This window comes from Arachis ipaensis, chromosome B07 (assembly GCF_000816755.2).
Source record: "Arachis ipaensis cultivar K30076 chromosome B07, Araip1.1, whole genome shotgun sequence".
In the NCBI taxonomy this organism is placed as follows: Eukaryota; Viridiplantae; Streptophyta; class Magnoliopsida; order Fabales; family Fabaceae; genus Arachis; species Arachis ipaensis.
In genome coordinates, this window is record NC_029791.2 from 50430247 (window position 1) to 50451640 (window position 21394).

The window sequence follows — 21394 nt, forward strand, 5'->3', positions numbered from 1 at the left end:
CATAGCAGACATGGCTGTTCTCATCTGGTGCATCCTGACAGAGCAACCCCTCAACTTGCCAAGACACATCCGGCAAGCAATGGGACATGTACAGATCACGGATAATCTGCCTTTCCCCGTCTTGATTTCAGATTTAGTCTCAGCAGCAAGTGTGTCCCATCGGGCAGGGGACACGAAGGTCATCATCCCTAGAGCCGACCAGTATGTCCCGAACGGAAAGTACATCAGGCCGCCAGTTCCCTCTGCGAGCTGGCCTACAGGTCTATCTTTGGATACTCCTCCCTCTTCCATTCCACCATCATCCACACCACAAGCACCATCCATCCATCAGATGTTCCTACAGATCCTTGAGAGGTTCGACTGGCAAGATCGGCGGATGGAGAAAATGGAGCGCCGTAACAAGTGCAGATACAACTATCTGAAGGAACTCATAGCTGGTACTCATCCACCTCCAGAACAGAAGGACACCCTAGACTTCCCTTCTTTCAGTAGTACAGAGAGCCATGGCGAACCAGACAGTGGAGGCGATGCTTCTAGCCCTACCTTGCTCCTTACTGATGGCACAGAGGACCGTGCCAAACCTTAAGTGTTGGGAGGTCAGTCCTTGACTTCTGGAGGTAACTTCTCTCTTTTAACACCAACATTGGACTTTTTCTTTTGTTAGATAGGATAGATTGTATAATAATAATAATTGTTTGCATGTATGTTTTACTTGGTTGAAGTAATGAGCCTCTTTTCAAGACCCTTTTTTTTTTATAGTATTTCACTAATTTAAATTGAAAAATTGTGCTAAACTTGTCTGAGGATTGTAAATTGGAACATGGTTGATAGCTAAGAACATACAACCCATGAGTTTTTGAGCTTAATTATATGGTTACATTATTTAACCATGATTTTTATTCTTGTGTGTTTCTTCTCTATGATTGTAATCTATATTTTGTTCCATTCTATATGTCCATTGTTTAGTGTATTTACATGCATACATATGATTGAGGCCATCGTTTGTTATTAGCTCACTTATCCCAAATAGCCTACCCTTTCAATTACCTTTGTTTGCCACTTTGAGCCTTTTAATCTCCTTTTTGTTCTATATTTTACCACATCACTAGCCTTAAGCAGAAAAACAATTAATTACCCCAAGTGAATCTTTGGTTAGCTTAAGATAGAGATTGTGTATTAATTAAGTGTGGGAAACTGTAGGAACTTGGGTTGATGAAAGTGTGCTGTATTTTATTGACAAAAGTATTGGGAATTTGAGTGCATACTCATGTGAAACCAGAAAAAAAAACTCATGTGCATTGATATGTTATGTTACTTTTATGATTCATAAAAAAAATGATAATAAATAAATATTACAATATAAATAAGTAATTAAATAAGGGGACAAAATTACCTCAATGCTAAGTTTAATAAAAGATCAATGCATATGTGGTAAAATTAAGAAAAATTTGGTACATGAGTATGTGATGCAAAAGTGGGAATTTGGGTAGCTAGGCATAATTTTAGAGTTACATAGAGTGTGTGTGTTAGGTGGGAGCTTAGGCTAGTCAAAGATTCATATTATAGCTCACTTGGCCATACATATATCCTCACCCCTATCTTAGTCCCATTACAACCTTGAAAAGACCTCATGATGTTTGCATTGGTATACTAAATATTTGTTGATTAGTTAGATGAAGAACAAAGTTTTAGAAAGCATGACTAGAGAAGAGTAGAGTGAATTAACCCTAGACACTTGAGAGATTAGAGTGCATATACACTACCAGTGAGGGTTCAATGCTTGATTCTATGTTCCCTGCTTTCATGAGCTATCTTCTTACAAGTTTACTTGTCTTTTATTGTGTGATTTAAATTAGTGGAAACTGATTTATGTTTGTCTTGGAGAACTAATTTACTTTTTAACCAAGTAGACAGAATCATCTTAGCATATAGTTGCATTCATAGGTTGCATCTCATGAGTCTTACTTTCCCTCATTCATTCCTTTTGTCTCCTTGAGCATAGCATGAGGACATGCTAATGTTTAAGTGTGGAGAGATTGATAAACCACAATTTTATGGTTTATCTTGTGTTCAATTGAGTGGTTTTTATCAAGCCTTTGCACACTTATTCATACAATTTGCATGAGTTTACAATTCCTTCCCAATTTTATTCTATGGTTGAAAACTTGCTTCCTAAGCCCCTAAATTGTGTATTTTAACTCCCCTTTTATACCATTCGATGTCGTGATATGTGTGTTAAGTGTTTTCAGGCTATATAGGGCAAGAATGGCTTAGAGGATGGAGATAAAGCTTGCAAAAATGGAAGGAACACAAGAAATAAAGGAGACAACCAGCGAGGAGCGATGCGCACGCATGGCTCACGCATGCGCATGAATTGGGGTTTGCACGGCGACGCGTGCACGTACCTGACGCGTACGCGTGACACGCGAAGATGACCAGCAACGCGTACGCATGACTGACACGTACGCGTGACATGCGCCACGTGTAGAAAACACAAAAAATGCTGGGGACGATTTTGGGCTGAGTTTGAACCCAGTTTTTGGCCCAGAAACACAGACTAGAGCCAGGGGACAAGCAGAGACTCAACACACATTCTCATTCGCATTGTTTTTTAGTTTTAGTTTGGAATCTTAGAGAGAATTCTAATACTTCCTCTAGGTTTTCTTCACATTCATAGTTTTTTAGAGTTTTATGCTTTTGATTTGGATATTGAGAAGAGTCACTACTTCCGTTGAAGTTTCCATTATTCTAGTTTGTTTTCTTATTCCTTTACTCTTTTATTGCCCATTAACCCTGTTTAGATACATATGTTTATGATTTTGGGATTTATTAATGCAAAGAACTATTTTTACCTTAAATTGATTTTCAGTTATTATTTTATTTGATTTATCATGCCTTCCTTTTATTTTCTTTATATGTCTGTGAACGTTGTATTCATGTCAATGGAGTAGACTCCCAACTTGACTTGGGAGTTGATTGAAAGGAGACCCTTGAGTTGGAATACTCAAGTGTCGGTTTTAATTGAAAGTTGTTGGCTAATTCTCTATTTACTGACGCTAATCCTTCCATAAGGAGAGGATTAGGACTTGTGAATAAGAGTTAGCTCAATTACTTGACTTTCCTTTATTCGGTAAGGGTTAACTAAGTAAAAACAACAACCTTTTACTATCATACTTGAGAAAATCCAACAAGAATAGAACTTCCAATTAATCTTCTCCCAGTCAAGACTTTTTATTTTGAATACATAAATCTCTTTTAATTTACATTGCTTTAATTTACAATCACTTATTTTTCTGTTCTCCAACTCTTAAAATTTCTCGGAAAATTCCTTACTAATAAAATAGCACTCTTTTGTCAACTCGTTGGGAGACGACCTGGGATTCCTACTCCCAGTATTTTTATTCTAAATTTGTGACAACCCTTTTAAATTGATAAGCGAAATTTTCGTTAGTTAAGAACTGTACTTGCAACACTGTTCTTATTATAAATTCTTAATTGGCAATTTTCTACCTGTTCAATGTTACTATGTTAGTTTATAATACTTTGTTAACTATACGAGGGGAATTAGAAATACTCCTTTAATTAGAAAGATTAGAATTAGAAATATGGAATCACTAATTGGATGTGAATATGATTCTGTTTTGAGTTAAAAGAACAAGTTTAGAGTATAACAGTTACTCAAATCAAATGTGTTTAGTTGTTTACCGGAACTTGAATTTTTTTTGTGCCAAACAAAATTTTTTTGTCAAAAAAGATACACCAGTTTTTCTCCTCAAAATTAGATTTTTAGTTTTTTTTTCAAAAAATTTTCGAAATAGAAAGCCAACAAATAAATGAGTCAGCCCATTTAACCCGTCGGACTGCTATAAACAGTCCGGGCTATAAAATTTTGGCCCACAAACAAAATGGACTTAAATGGGCTAGCCTGTATAACCTATGGGCTAAACGGTCTAGGTTTAAACGGGCTGGACAGGCCCATTTGACAGTCCTAATGGCTCTAATTTTTAGAATTAGTGTCAGACTTTCCCTCTTTGTTCCAATTGGTCATATACATGTAAGACGTGTATATCATATATGTCTATGTAGTTTTAGTTGATTGATTAGAAAAAATAATAAAGGATTGGTTTGGTATTATTTTAAAAATATTTTATTTCAAAATGTTTGTGACTATTATAGTTGAATAATTTGTTTTTGGCAAATGAGAAATTATTATATTCAAAATCTTACCGTCCTTTATTATTGTTATTATTATCCATATGTGAGGATTGTATAAACTAAGGACTTGGTTAACATCTAAGGGAAAAAAAAAAACTAAATATGAAACCAGAATTAAATCTTAAAATTAATCAGACTTGTATAGTTGTAACAACAATTAAAATAACAACCAAACTACAAGATATTATATTGACTCCTTCTATTGTCTGAATATTTATTAACTATCGAGTACTATTTTTTGGCATATATTACTCATAACTTCGTATTTCAATTAGAATAATATTACACAACATATGAGAACAAAATAAATTGAGTTTCAATGTCCATAATAATAATAATAATAATAATAATGAAATATGACTATTTTTTTAACTTAGTAAAATAGTATCACAATTAAAAATGACTATTGTTTCCAAGGTTACCTGAAACGGTAATTTAGACTTGAAAGTGAGGTTCATACTTTTTCTGAGATAGCCTTCGACTTGTGCTGGTCCGAAGTGCTACCGTTCGAGTTCCTCATGAGGAGGTGGGGATGGTACATGCAAGAGATTCTGATACTTAAGTTAGCAAGGACTGTAGGTATATTTTTAGTAGATTGGATTCTAAATATACCTGAGTGTGTTAGTGTATTTATAATGGAGAGATAACCACCTTTTTAGAGTATTTCTACCTTTTTGGATGGGTAGCAATTTCTTTTATCTTAAGAGTTTGTTAAGATCTCGCTTCTAGATAAAGTAAAGATAGTAGGAGATATTCCAAGAGGTGGTTACTTACTCAGATAAGTAGGGTTGAACTACCCTTATTGTGCCTGACCTCTATGAGGTCGGGTAAGTAGATGATGCCACCTTTTTTGGGTGAGCCTTTATCCTTATTAGGCCTGGCTTTATGTTTTTGGGCCAAGGTATGAATAGTGTCCCTACTTAAATCCAGGCTTTTATAAGGTCGGGCTCGAGCATTTGTGGCTTCAGTTTTCTTCATTGGGTACTCCGCCTTCAAGTGGTCGAGTGCTTGATGTGTTTAAAAATTTTTAAAACATTGTGCCGCTTAATGATGTAACACCCTAACTATCAAAATGTCACGCTTCCGGCTGCGCCACTCTGATAGCTCGGGTATTACGACAACTCTTAAAATATTTAATACTAAAATACGAGCCTGTTTAAAACTTAAACTGATTTTTTCAAAATATACATCCATACTAATATCAATACTTACAAAGGATACATATGTATATATATATATATATTAATAATTTTACAAGCATTAACTAATACAATTTCTATCCCTCTTACAGAATATATACAGATAAAGGCGAGGGAATAATAAATAATAACCAAAGCAATACAAAACATCACGATAACAACAACTAGGTAAACTCTTCGTGACTTCCTCGTCCATATCCTGAAAAGGAAACACCTGTAGGGGAGTGAGAACATCGTCCTTAAAAGGGTTCTCACTATAGGGTTACAGAATTACTATAATAGGATACGTGAAATTAAAACCGTTACAGTGATTAATAGCCTCCTTATGCATCTTTTCAAAAGTAAATGTTTACTATTATAAATCTGAAATCTTTTCTGAAAGAGGAAACTGTTTATTTCTTAAAAATTTAAAAGCCTTTCAAAAGTTCTTTCCTAACCGCATGAATGACTAACCTGCTCCAAGTATAGGTTCATTAAGTCTATGTTGAACCAGTTTAGTTTTTCATACTTTTCTAAACCAAAAACACAAACCAAACACGGCCTTTGCCCCATCTCATAATCAGTCATGTCCCTAGGCCCAAACAATTCAATCCACAATCAATCCATCACAATCCAACAGAGTTTCCATCACAAACACAAGTAGGAAAGCTCAAGCACAAACAAGCAGTTACATCAAGTAGAACAATTAACAGTTAAACACAATTAATCACAAAGGCAAACCAAGTACAATATGCACACCCAAAAAATATCACATAGATGCATATGATGAATGCTTATCCTAGTGGCTGATGAGTCTCATCTGTCGGTTATAAAGCCAACCCGACAAGTCCATGTAGCTAACCATTGGACTGTCCCTCTGTCGTGCATCCCCAACTCGAGTTATTCACAATCATAATCATAATCACACAACACCCACACTGGTGTTTATCCACAGGGGTGAGCTCATCCGGAACTTTCACAGTGTCTGGCCACACTTACGACATAGGGTCAGTAGAGTATTGAGTCTCAACCTAGAGCACGTGGTGGCTAGCCACTGCTCTTACCCAGGAAAACTCGTATCTCAGATAATTGGAAGTACAACAATCACTTTTTCAACTCAATAATCATCCATATTCAAACTCAGCCATCCGGCTCATAACATATTTCACAATCAACCATAATTCATTATCATATACAGCCATTTCGGCTCATAACATATTCCACAATCAGCCAGAATTCATTATCATATACAGCCATTCTGGCTCATAACATAATAACACTTCCATCATCCAACATCATAAAACTCATAAAATCATCATTCAAGTCATAAATCACTTTTTCTCAAACCACTTTACTTTGAAGTCAAAAATCAATTCTTTCCAGCCTTGGCTTTAAAATTCCCATTCATCAAATCATTTCAGGCTCATAAGCCACTTTTCCTCAAACATAAATTTTTCCTTTTTAAAACATGGTAACTGAGCACGTGGTGGCTAGCCATTTCTCCCCAAACATAAAATTTCTCTTTCTATAAGGCCACTCTCCACAACATTTTTTTCAAACATTTCAGAAAACCACGCCAAATCAAAAGTCCTTTCCGAGAGATTCAAAATCATTCATTCTAAAATAGAATTCAGTAACAAAAGTTCCTCAACAGAGCCCGAAGTCTTTAAGGGAGAATAACATAGCCCATTTCCTCAAATTCGTTTAAAATCTGTAAAACCTCCACTTCTTGATTTGATTAATAAAATAGGATCTAAGTCAAACCAAGTCATGTAATCAGTTACTTCAACCAAAATTTTAAAACCATTTCTTTTTCTTAAACCAAGAAAAACCAATTCCAATTCCATGCTTTAAATCCGGAGTGTTCCCAACTACTCAGAAATTGTTTTAGTTTTGCAAAGCTCAGAATTCAAAGGATACTTTAAACTTTTCCTAAAGCGTAAAAAGATGTGGGTTGTCAATCGAAACCCAAGTTCCTTCAAAGTCACTAAAACTCCTTCACGTGGAAATCTTTAAGTCAATTTCAAAAACCTAAACCCTTTTCATAATTAAAACAGCCTTAAAACATAGGATTCTTCTAAATGATTTGCTCCCAAAGAAGATATAATACTTTTCTTAAGAAACAAGATTAAATCATAATTTTCCTTTCAATAACTCATTTCAAAACAAAATTCACAACTTAAATAATTCAAGCAAAATAGTAAAAGTCTTAAGCTCCTAATTTTCCAAATAACATTTCACTAAAGTCTCGAATTTTATAGGAATTTTGGCAGAATCTCCCCTAAAACTTGGACTCTGCCACCCTTTCTGGGTTCCAACCAAACCAATCCGCAACCCTCTTCCACGGGTTCAAAACCAACTCAGTTCAAAATCAAGTTGGATCCAAAAGTGCGTACCATTTTCATATTTCCAGAAAACCAATTCAAACTCAAATCAATTTCTAATGGATTAAACTCAACTTCAAAACTTTAAAGAAACAACTTTAAAGAAATACTTCAAAATAGTCTATTTCACAAAACCCAACAATAATCCAGTCAAACAAGCATTCACATCCATCCAAGACAATCAAACATTACACAAGACTTATACAATCACCAAAGGTACATTTCTCACATCAGTATCCGTATATAACAATTCTAGATGAATAAGTTCAGTTTTCTGAAAAAGGCTCCTACCTCGATTGTCGAAACTCGAAAACTCTAAAACTCATCACAACTCGTTTTCTCTTGGTCCGCAACTGCGGCAGCCGCAACCTCCGCTCCAAACCACTTTCTCAGCAACCACAACGACTCTAATCGCAACATATAATAATCAGGACTCGACCCCACGTTACCAAAACATAGATTCATTAACCAAACACAACAGAATACGAACGCGAGGCTTTTCGAAACATAATTACTTACTGAAATAACAAAACAAAGCAGCCACAATTCCAAATCGACTGAGCACAGCTCATGGCTCAATGGGTGATGGCGCTGAGGCACGAGCTCCCTCTCCCTCTCCGACGCGAACTCTCTCTCTCTCTCTCTCTCTCTCTCTTGCGATCGGTTCGATGGCGACGGCGGTGGCGAGGCCCACCGGTGCCAGCGCCCCTCCCTCTTCTCTTCTTCTCCCTACTGCAGCTCTCTGTCTCTCTCTCCCTTTCTGCTTTTTTTTCTTTCTTATTGCAGTGTTGCTGCTGCTGGGTTTTGGGGAAAGGGTTTCAGTGGCTGTTAGGGTTAGAGAGGATCAGGGTTTTGAGTAAAATTAGGGTTAAGGTTAGTTTAGTAATTTCTAATAAAAATGAGAATAATATAGTAATTGAAACCCAAATTAAATCCAACACTAATTATATATAGAATATACTATTTACTCATCAATTTTACAAATTACTTTCAATTAAATGCTCAAATCCAAGATTTAGAGATAATACGATTAATTTTTCTTTATTCATAAAAACTAAAGTATTAAATTCCAAAATCTTAATTAGTTAAATCAATTCATATAAACTTCGTATTATTTTACAATTACTAAACTTTATAATTTAAATATAGAAAAACTCAATAATTGTAAAATTGGATAAGGATCTTAATTTATTTTAAATTTAATTAATCAAAACTGCTTTTAATTATTTTTAATAAAATAATTCTGAAATTAAAACTGTAAATAAATTATTATTTGAAATTTATTCATAATAAGACTTTTCAAAAGTTCTGAGTCTTACAAATGACACGGCGTGCGTTACGCTGTAGTTTCTTTGGGATTCGTGCACGTCATTAATGAGCGTACGGAATGTCTCTTTTGTTCCGTGTGTCTTATAAATACTTCACTTTTTCCCCTTCTTTCTTTTTCCATTTCTGAAACATTCTCTCCCTTCATCCTTTCACTTTCTTTCTTCGTTTTATTCTTCAAGATTTCTCCATCTTGAACCTTTTAGAGGATTTCGTTCGTGCTTTGGAAGGGGACTGTTCGTGTTTTTGCCATCGATGTGCCCTTCTATTTTTGCGCTTCTTCAAGGTTGGTACTCTTTTCTGTATTTTCTTATTTTTCTGTATTCTGGGTTGTATTCATGTGTGAAAAATGTTTCTTGTGATTGCCACTCTAACTTCGGGGCTTTGTGTTCTTGAAAACCTGATTTTTGCTGTTTAAAAAAGATTTGAAAAGATATTACTGTTGCTGTAGTGCTGATCGTGGGGTTCTATATTGTCCCAAAATGATGTCATTTTCATAGAGATAGCTTCATTTATATGTGTAAGAGGCATCGTATAGCTGTTTGTGCTTTGGGAGGGTTTTGCAATGTTGGCCCGACCTCTTTTGGATTTTGTAGATGCCTGTGCTATTGTTGTTTAATGTCCGAGATGTTAGTGTCGATCTGTGATATTGACCCGACTTCTAATTGCTTGGCTTGCTTTGCCCGATTTGTAGTGATTATTTTTTTGTTTTGTTGTGTTGTACGTGTAGCTTGTATGTCTCATTTAGTAGTTTACAGCAAGTCGTCTAAGGTTCCGTCCGACTTGAAATGGGTAGATTTATATGTTCTTACCCCTATCCCTGTGATTGATAATTAATATGCCGAGGCCTTTTGTAGACATCATAGGTTATGTTTAAGTCGAGAGGATGAGAGGAGCTATGAGATTGTCATTGTTGACCCTGAGGAGAGGGTCTGCTTCTCCTGACTTGATAGGTTGGAGCGGTATTATATGCCTATTATTGTTTTTTTTTTCACAAAGTTAGGGGTTACATTTCCTTTTTCTGAGTTTGAATTCGATGTCCTTAGATTTTTCAACATTGCCCCTACCTAGTTGCATCCCAATTCTTAGGGCTTCTTAAAAATATATCAACTTTTTTATCGAGATCTAGATGTCTGACCTTCCCTCAAGGTCTTCTTTTACCTCTTCGTGCTCACCAAACCCATTAGTTCTAAAAAATAAGGTTGGCTTTTTTTTCTGTGCTATCCAGGGTAGGAAAGTTTTCGCTATTTTTAATGAGTCCTTTCATGACTTTAAAAATTACTTCTTTAAGGTCCGAGCTATAGAGGGTGTCCGACCTTTTTTCTTGAATGATGAAGATGAGCCTGTTTTCCCTTTGTATTGGGAAGAAAATCCTGTGATAGTTAAGCATAACTCAGATAATTTAGACGAGGTAGAATCGAGTATGGTCAGGGTGTTTCATGAGTTCTGGGGTTGAGCTCCTTATCTGGACACAAAGAGGTATTTAGGGAACTTAAGCCAGCTTCAGTCCAAGCTAGGTAGTTTTCTCTTCCCTTTATAGATTTTGCTTGTAAATTTGTGTTGATGACTAATATGCTTTCACTTAGGTAATGCAGAAAGGATGCCTCCTAAGTCGGTTGCCATGAAAATGCTCTGTTCTACTGGGGTCTCACCCCTGCCCTGTTATTGACGATCTTTAGGATTCTTCTGACACACTGCCAAACTTGCCTACCACCCAACCTCCCAGGTGCCTTTCCATGTTTAACCTTATTCTTTTTGAAGGAGTCCTTATTGCACCAAAAAAGATGATTCATGTCGAGGAATCTTCAATGGAAATCAAACCACGAATTCTTACTGTCATTCATCAACTAAAATGCCTTTTTATCCTCCATACAAATGAGACATGCCATTCTACACTGCATGGACTAACCAGACAACATACCGTATGCTGAAAAGTTGTTAATGGTTCACATTAATACAGCCCACAGTTGGAAGTTTGTCTTCGTCAAAATATCATACGTTTGTACACCATGATCTGCAACTCTTGTAACTCGTCCACCAACGGCTACAAGAAGATATCTATTTTGGATTTTAGATTGTTGGGACCAGGTATGATGCAAGTTAGGAACATGTATGGGTCCTTCATGCACATTTCGAGACTCAGGTTATAAGGTGTCACGACTTCGGGCCAACAAGAGTATGCGTGTGACGGATGCGTCATGATCCCATCATCTCTCTTGGTGCTACTATGTCAGGTCATGTACAGGGCCGAACTCATCGATGCATACAATCGTTTCAACCTCGGGATTAAGGGCAACTAATGCATCCGTTTCATAGGAATTCTCCTTAACCGATGTTTACCAATCTATTCTCTCTCGATTTGGAATTTCGGTTATCTACAAAATCTGCATTCGTTGGTTTACATCCGTCTTTTAGTACAACATACAACCATTCTAACAACAATTAATTTTAACTGCATTTAGACCCAATTTCAAAAGTAGCTTCTCTGCTTCATAGTAGTTTCTGGAGATGCCAGATGACCCTATAGGTGCCAGTTCGTTGCAATGGGTGGCCCACTTATCAAAAGACCCTTAGGTATGATTTGACTTCGACTTAATACTCATTATTCTAATACACACAGATAACTCCGAATGAATGGATCCATCATACAAAGGGTTTGCAGCAGCTTCTAATAGATGATAAAACCTCTTTGCTTCTGGGTTAGGCTCTTCTTCCAGCTCTTCCAACTCATTAACACCTGTTGTATCATACACCATCTCGTTGTATCTCTCTTGGTTATTCTCCCAAGTAATTTCATCCATGGTTAGGTCTCTCACCACCTAAACCCTCGTTGATTGACAATCGGATCTATTCAAATTAAAGGTAGACCGGTTAATTTCTTGCTCATCTACTTTTCCGTGTTCCGTCCACATCCAATATCCATCGTTGAACCGGTTATAGTAATGTTGAAGCGATATGTCTACAGGTCCTAACCACTTAGTCAGCCAACACTTTTGAGACAGACACCTAGAAACCCCTTTGGACATAAATGGTTCTATGCTAAAAACATGCGCGACAAACGTGTCATCCCCTTCAAATAATTTACGTTTTACACTCCTCGACCATCGTTATCCCTCTCATACATCTATAGATGGTGATTTGGAATCATATCAAAACACACACCCTAGAATTCAACAAATGACAATAATTATCTAAGTTTTTAGAAAAATCAACAAAGTGTCCCCTGTAATCAGAAGCTCCCGCCGTATACAATTATCATTTTCTGACAAACTAAACATGTTTTAAACAATTTAAACGATAATTCGGAAAAACTTCTGTCGATTAGGAATTTCACACAAATAATTCCGTTGATAGTATAGTTCCCAACCAACAAATAATACTCAATCAAAGTTTAATTTATGTTTGTCATAAGTACAACCCCCAATAAAAACCGAGAGTATTTACACCTCGGGTCGTCTCACAAGGAATTGTAATGAAGTGCTCAATTATTGGCTATGAAGGAATAAGAGGGGTTTGATTTGATGATTTGACAAGAAAAGTAAATAACAAGAAAGTAAATGACAATTAACTAATAAAGGAAAAGCAAAGAACTCTTGGCTAAGACATGGGAATTGAGATCACCATCCTTGTATACAAACCATGTATTGACAATTATGAGGGACCAACCCATCAAGTCTACTTCTATGCTTGAAGTACGTCAAATAGGCTTGATCAACATCAACCCATAAGTCCCAACCTAGCTACTAATTGACTTAGTAGTAGGCTAGCATTAATGGGTATCAAATTGACCACTAAGGATTCTCAAATCACCAATTCAATGAGACTCAATGACTCAAAGTCACCCAATTCCCTTAGCCTAGGCCAAGAGTAAAGAAAACTACTCAATAACTAGAGAAAACATTTTAACAAACACCTAGAGTGCAATAAAAGTAAACATCATAAATTGCAAGAATTAATGAAAACTATATCTAACACAAACAAGAAATCAACAATAGTAACTAAGATAAACATAAAAAGACATGAAAACATAAAATTGCATTAAAAGGAAATTGAAATCAACAAGAGTGCATAAGCATAAAAGCAACAAAATAAAGGAAATGATAAGTAAAACTAGAAGAGAAAAGATGTAATAACAAGAGATTAAAAGGAAAAACTAAATCAAAACAAGAATTAAAACTTGAATCTAAGAAAATTTAACCTAAACTACACTAAATTCTAGAGACAAGGGAGAGCTTCTCTCGTTAGAATTCTAACCTAAAACATGATGAAAACTCTACTATGTCTCCTTCCCCCCCGTTCCCTTGCAATCCTTGGATTCAAAAGTATCAGAAATGAGTTAGATTTGGGCCTCCTTGAGCTCAGAAATCGCCCCAGCGTATTGCCTTTAGTGAGGTCACGTGCCGCTTGTCACGCGTACGCGTCACTAGCAAAATTCATTTTCAAGCGTGCGCATGGGTGACGCGTGCGCGTCGCTGGCAGATCTCCTTCTCACGCGTACGCTTGGGTGACGCGTGCGCGTGGCCTTGAGTTCAGCAAATCCTCATTTCTTCATGAATTCTCCATTTTTGCATGCTTTTTCTTCATTCCGTCAACCCAATCCTTGCCTTCTAATCCTGAAATTACTTAACAAACATATCAAGGCATCGAATAGAATTAAAGTGAATTAAAATTAGCGATTTAAAAGCCTAAAAACTATGTTTTTACTCTTAAGCACAAACTAGGAAAAATTCACAAAATCATGCTTTTTCATTGAATAAATGTGAGAAAAGTTGATAAAATCCCTTGAATTTAACACAAGATAAACCACAAAATTGGGGTTTATCAAACCTTCCCACACTTAAACTAAGCATGTCCTTATGATAAACCAAGAAATACTAGAATTGGGGTACGAACATTTATTCAATGCAAATAAACTATATGGATGCAACTAAATGCACAATTCTTCTACCTACTTGGTTAAAAGTAAATCAATTCTCCAAGAACGTATATGAACATGTAAGGCTAACGTAGTATAATGATTCATGAATCACACCAATTCAAATATCAAAATGAAGTTCAAATGGACTTGCAAAAAGAAAGCTCATGAAAGCAGGGAATAAGGAATTGAGCATCGAACCCTCACCGGAAGTGTATCCGCTTTAGTCACTCTAGTGTATAGGGTTGATTCACTCAATTCTCTTCTAATCATGCGTTCCAAGATTTGTTTTTCATTTAATAGTCAACAATTATTCAATGCATGCATACATTTATCATGAGTGCTTATCATAGGTTGTAATGGGGTTAGGGTCGAGGTAAGGATATATATGTGGCCAAGCGAGCTTGAAATTTGAATCTTTGATTAACCTAAGCTCTCACCGAACACATATAACAACCTATAAAGTTCTAATATAATACCTAGCTACCCATGATTTCCACTTTTTATACACTCATGCATTCTCTTTTAATTCACAACCCATATGCATTGGTTATTATTAGCTTTGCCTTGGGCATTTTGTCCCCTTTTTATTGCTTTCTTTTTCTATATATTTTTGTTTCTTTTATTTTTCTATTTCTTTTTCTAAATTTTTTTTCTTTTATTTTTCTCTTTTGATGAATTATATACAACGATGCCAATGCATATGGTTTAAACTTTCAATACATGAGTATGCATCCAATTCCCAATATTTTCAATAAAAATACAAAAACATACTTTTACCTCTACCAATGTCTCTAAGCTTCCCTCCCGCTTAAATGACACACACCCTCACTCGCCTAAGCTAATCAAAGATCCAAATCAGAGGACATTTATTGTTTTTCACTTAGGGGTATTGATGTGCTAAATTAAAAAACAAAGGGGGTTTATGATAGGCTCAAAATTGGTTAACAATGGTGGATAAAAGGGTTAAGGCTATTTGGGTAAGTGAGCTATTGAAATAATGGCCTCAGTCATATAAATGCATTCATACACAGGACATATAGAATTAAACAAATCAAGGATTGCAATCATAGAAGGAGAACAATGCACACAAGAATGGAAATAAGTAGTTATATGATGTAACCACGCAATCGGGCTCAAAACTCACATGCTTGTGTGTTCTTAGCTCAAAAACCTTTTCCAAAATTAATTCCTTCAAGCAAGTTTAACACAAATTTGTTTTTTCAAATTGGTAGGGTTTTCTAAAAAAATAGTTTCTTGGAAAAAATTATCACCCTAACCAAGTAAATCTAACAAGAAACAACTACCATGCAAAAAGTGTTTAAATGCAAAAACTAGTCTTGCAATGCAAATTATCCTAATTGACAAAAGAAAATTAAGATTTGGATACTGAAAAGAAGGGTTGTTACCTACGGAAGTCGGTAAACGACCTCCCCATACTTAGAAATTTGCACGATCCTCCGTGTTATCAATGATGAACAAAGTGGGTCCGGGAGTGTTACTCACAATGGCCATAGGATGGTGGGACAAGAACGTCTCCTTGTTCACCTTTTGATTACTTCTTTGCCATGATCTGAGGTGGACTCTGGATTGTCGGTTTCCGCAGTATGTGGGTTGGTGAACCTTGCAGGAACTTCCTTTCCTGCCTCATCAATGCGGCTAGAATTCTTCAACCGCTTAGAAAGTGGTTTTGACCCTTGAGAAAGTTATGCTTTGATAGTTGTTCTTTGAGTTGCTCTTTTTGTAGATGGATTTTTGGAGGTCTTCTCCTTTCCTTTTTAGTGGCTGTTCTGAAGGTTACCTGAAACTGTAGGTCGATCTCGGATGAGATCTTCTGTGCTGGTCGGTGCCAATGTGTCCGACTTGTGGGTGGTGCTGATCCTTCGTCACCGGAGGGTGGTGGTACCTGCAAGGGACTCCGATGCTTAAGTTAGCGAGGGTATTAAGTAGGTTTTTAGTAGAATCAGAGTATGAGTTATACCTGGGTGCTCCAGTGTATTTATAATGGTGTGGAGTGACCTTTCTAGAGATAAGATAGTTATCTTATCTTATCTTATCTTTGGGTGAAGTCATCTTATCTTCAAGGGAACTGCCCTTATCTCTCTAGGCTTGGGCTGCCTTTGGATTTGGGTTGTGTTTCTCTGTTTGGGCCCTTTTTGGGCTTCTCCTTGGTGATTTGGCCGAACTCTTTAAGAAGAGGTCGGGTAATCCTGACCTGAAGAGGTCGGTCGACTATCATCAATCAGCCCAGGTCGTACAGCTCAACTCAGGGCATGAATAGTGCCCCTGCTCGAGCGTGGTCTTCCTTTTGAGGTCGAGTCCTTTTTTAGGACTTTGATCCTTCTTTGGAAAAGCTGAGCTCGAGCACTTCGGTTGGTCCCACTGAGGCTTCTTGAATGTGAAGCGTTTTCCTTCACTCCTTTTAGTTTGAAACGCACGTTTTTGTGTTTGTATTCTTCTTGGGAACGTGCGAGGGTTCTTTAATGCCCATTAACTCCTCTTTTTTGCCATTTCCCTCTTTCATATTTTATTTTGAACTTCTAAAAGACTTCGCTTCAGTTTCTTCTTCTCTTTACTTACTGTAACTCCATCTTTTACCCTTTTGTTCTTGCATTTTCTGGATCGCCTGGGACTCTTCATTTTCGCTCGCTTACAAGTTTTCATGTCTTCGCGATTTTCCTTGTTTTTGGAGGTGACTATTGGCGCTTCGTTCTTTTGTTCGAAAGGTGATCGTTTGGTGTGGCCTCGTTTGTTGCTTCAATTTCTCAGCGTTTATTGTCTCTTCCCTGCTGCAGGTAGGTCTTCTTTCTCTTTTCTTTTTCACGTCGTTCTTTTTTATGCTTGGATATTGTGAAAATTTTGATCTTTTTTGCCTTGCTGTGTCTGATCGTTTCTGCCATGTGTGCTATTTTAGGGCTTCTTTAATTTGTAGGACCCTTCGTTGTTTCTTGGTAGTTGACACATTTAGGATTTTGAAATGTTGTTACTGTTTCTGATTGTATCTTTTGATTTCGAGGCTTATGAACTGCTTGATTCTGAAAAAGATTGTGCCTTTGATGATTTCCATTTGACCTGTTTCATGTTGATAGTTTTGCTTTGCTGATAGTTTTGTAAAAAGATGGCTATTTTGATGACTTTTTGATTCGTGACTTTCTTCTCGGAGTGTCGTTTGTTGAAAGAGGGTTTTTTTTCTTGCTGAAAGATGTTAGGATGTAGTCTTGTAGATTTTTTCTCAGTCCTCACTCTGTTACTGCCTCCAAAGGATGCCCCTGGACCTTGGTGTGAGTCTTGGGGTCTCCTTTCACTGTTGTATGTTTTAGTCTAAGTTGTATCCATATTTGTCCGAGATGAATTCTTGATTTGCCGAGTTGCTTTGGTTAGTAATTCATTTTTCTTTTTCTTGCTGTAGGACTAGTTGACCATGTCTTCTCGCAAAAATATTATTGAGACATCCTCCAAAGTCCCCGAGGGCATGTCTGACTGGCTGGACTCCCTCGTCTTGATGTGCATTTTCGTGGTTAATTCTGAATACTGTGTGGAGCTTAGAAAGCATCACCAGATCTGTAGTAGTAGTAGAGATCAAGAGAAGACTATGAATTGGTAGCGCCTGACCTTGATGAGAGGGTTTGTTTTCCTTCTCCGATCCAAGGGGAACGTCCCTTCTTTTTTGCTTATGACTATTTTTTCAGCCAAATGAACATTACCATTCATTTTACATCCTTTAAGACCGATTTGTTGTGGTCGTGTAATGTAGCTCCATCCCAACTTCATCCGAACTCATGGGGCTTTATTAAGATCTTTCAGTTGCTGTGTCAAGAACTAGATGTTAAGCCTTCTCAAACCCTATTTCTTTATCTCTTTGTTTTGACTAAGCCTGGGATTTCTTCAAAAAAGAAAGCTTCTTGGGTTTCTTTCTGATCTGCCCAGGGAAAGAAAGTTTTTTCCATGTATGATGAGTCCTTTAAGGACTTTAAGAATTATTACTTTAAGGTCCGAGCTATTGAAGGAGCTCGGCTGTTTTTCTTGGAGTCAAATAATGAACCTGCCTTCCCCTTATGTTGGCAAAAGAATGTGGTAGTCTCTAAATATTCGTGGGAGATGTTGGATGAGGTCGAACAGGCCTTTATGAATGTTTTAGAGGAGATTTAGGGGCAACCTCCTCATCTTGATTTAATAAACCCCAATTTTGTGGTTTATATTGTGTAGAATTTGGAGAGTTTTGTTAATATTTTTCACACTTATTCACAAGAAATGCATGGTTTTGTGTTCTCTTCCTAGTATTGCTTCATGATGGAAAACATGCTTCTTTTGCCTTTGAATTGCTATATTTTGATCCTCTTTTATTACCATTTGATGCCGTGATGTGTTTATTGAGTGATTTCAGAATTTATAAGGCAAGAATGGCCTAGAAGAGAGAAAGAAAGCATGCACAAGAGGAAGGAACATGACGATTTGGATTTTTGGGAACTTCAGCATGGGCGCGCAAGCTGTATGGACAGCTGGAAGCAGCGTGCAAAGATCGACGCATCCGCACAGATTAGGGAAATCAACGCCGGCGCGCACGCGTCAATGGCGCGTACGCGCAGATCACAAAATCAATTGGCGCGCATGCACGCATAGCACGTACGCGCGATAAGCTGCACGTGACCTCATTAAAGGAAATCGTGCCTGGCAATTTCTGAGGCTCAAGTGGCCCAAATTCAAGCTGGTTCTGCATGGAAAAGACCCAAGAATGCTAGGGGGAAAGGGGGGGATCGTTCATTCACACTTAGACACAATTTTTAGCTAGTTTTTGGTTTTTGTTCTTCTAGAGAGAGCAACTCTTGTTCCTCTCTAGATCTAGTTTGATTTGATCTTCCCTTGTTAATTTCTGAATTGGATCTTATTAATTACTAGTTTTGATTGTTTAATTTGAATTCCTTAGCATAATTTTGTTTAGATCTTGTGTTAGATTTATGTTTTCTCGTCAATTGTCATTTTATACCCATTTCATGAATCTTGTGAATCTTGAATTGCTAATGTTACATTGATGATTTTCATGATTAATTGTGTTGTTTGAGTGATTGTACATTGATAATTGTTAGTGGGTACTTGTTAATGTCAATTTAATTGCAATTTGAATATGTCTTTTAGTAATGCTTACCATATGTTTGATAAAATGTTTCCCTTGATTATGGAGTAGTTCTCTTTACTCTTGGCCTAGGCTAAGGGAATTGGGTAAACTTGAGTCATTGAGTCTAATAGATTTGATGATTTTTGGAACCCTTAGTGGTCAATTTGATAACCATTGACACTAGCCTACTACTAAACCAATTAGTAGCTAGGTTGGACCTTATGGGTTGATGTTGACTAAACCATTTAATATACTTCAAGTATAGAAGTAAACTTAATGAGTTTGGTTCCTCATAATTATCAAGATATGGTTATTAGACAAGGATAGTGACCCCAATTCCCATGTCTAGCCGAGAGTTATTTTATCATTCATATTTGAAAACCCAAAAATCCTAATTGCTTTGTCTTAGTCATAGTTATTTGTTTAGTTTTAGAGTAGACTTATATTGGATGTTATCTTATTAGTTTGGAATTGCTCACATCTTGCTTTAGTTATTTGAATTAGTTTCTTGCACTTCAAGATTACTTGCTTGTTAGGATTCTTAGTTTAATTTCTTGCTCATGACTTGCAACCCCAGAATTTTAACCAATGTTGATGCACATGTTTGCCCATTTCTTATGAGACGACCCGAGGTTTGAATACTTCGGTAACTTTTATTGGGGTTAAACTTGTGACAACCAATTCCTTCAAAATTTGATTTGCGGATTATTTGTCGGTTGAGGGCTATACTTGCAACGCGAAAATCTTGTGAAATTCCTTACCGACGGTATTCCGTGACCATCAAAATTTTGGCGCCGTTGCCGGGGAATGGTTGCAACATACGCCTTGATATTTCAATACTTAGCTATAGTTTAGATTTCTTTTGTTTGTGTGCTATGACTCCCAAGTTTGATGACTTGGTCTCAACCGAATTCTAGCTTAGCTGACTTTGACCTTGAGACTGAAAGAACTTTGTTACACACTCGGCAAGCTAGACGGCAGTTGGACTATACGGCTAGTACTTCGGCCTCTCTTGAGGAGCGTACCGAATCACTAGACATTACCGATAGTGACATGGAGTCTGTTACTTCCGATTCTTCTGTTGGCACTACTAATACATCTTTGCATCCTACAGGTGAACCATACATGGCGGAGCCACGATGGATCACTTTGAATGAGCAAGGAGCTCCGGATATACTTCAACCTTTGCAAGCAAGGTATCCCAACCTTGATCCAAACTTTGAGTTGAAGAGTAGCTTGATACATCTACTTCCATTAGATGTCGTGATCTGTGTGTTAAGTGTTTCAGGTTTTATAGGGCATGAATGACTTGGGGATTGGAAAGGAAGCTTGCAAAAATGGAAGGAAAACAAGAAATTGAGGAGATGACCAGCGAGAAGTGACGCAGACGCATGGCTCACGCGACCGCGCGACATAGAAGAAATCGCAGTGAGGCGAACGCATGGCTCACGCGACCGCGCGGATTGGAACTGCACAAGTGACGCGGAGGCGTGGAAGACGTGCACGTGTGGCAAGGCAAAACGCCGAATGACGCGTCCGCATGAATGATGCGATCGCGTGACATGCGCGATCTGCAGAATTCGCTGGGGGCAATTTTGGGTCCTGTTTTGACCCAATTTTTGGCCCAGAAAAGCAGACTAGAGCCAAGGAACATGCAGAAATGAAAAAAAAATGCATTACAGACAATTCTCAGTTTTAGATATAGTTTTACTCCTCCTCTAGGTTTTCTCTCTACACATTCATAGTTCTTAGGATTTTATTTTTATTGCTTTTCGCATCGGGATATTAAGAAGAGTTATTACCTCAGCAAGACTTCGTCATTCTAGTTTGTTTTCTTTACCTGTCTTTTACTCTTCCATGTCATTTGTTTGTTTAGAATTATTATTGAATTATTTCCAGAGCTTATTAATACAAGAACTATTTTTATTTTTAATTGATCCATTTGATTATTGTTTATCATGTCTTTCTATATTTCCCTTTCCTATGTTATGAATTCTACATTCACAATGAGCGAGTAGTTCCATAACTTGGATGGGAGTTGATTGAAAGGAAGACCTTGAGTTGGAATGCTTAAAAGAAAAATTGTAATTGGATTTATTGTTGGTTTGCCCTCTAGTCACTGACACCAATCCTTTTCAATTGAGCGGATTGGGACTTGTGAATAGAAATAGCTTTCCAACTTGTTTGACTTTCCCTTACCTAGTAAGGGATAACTAAACAGAACAACCCTCAATTATCAATTAATCTTGAGAGTACTCACACA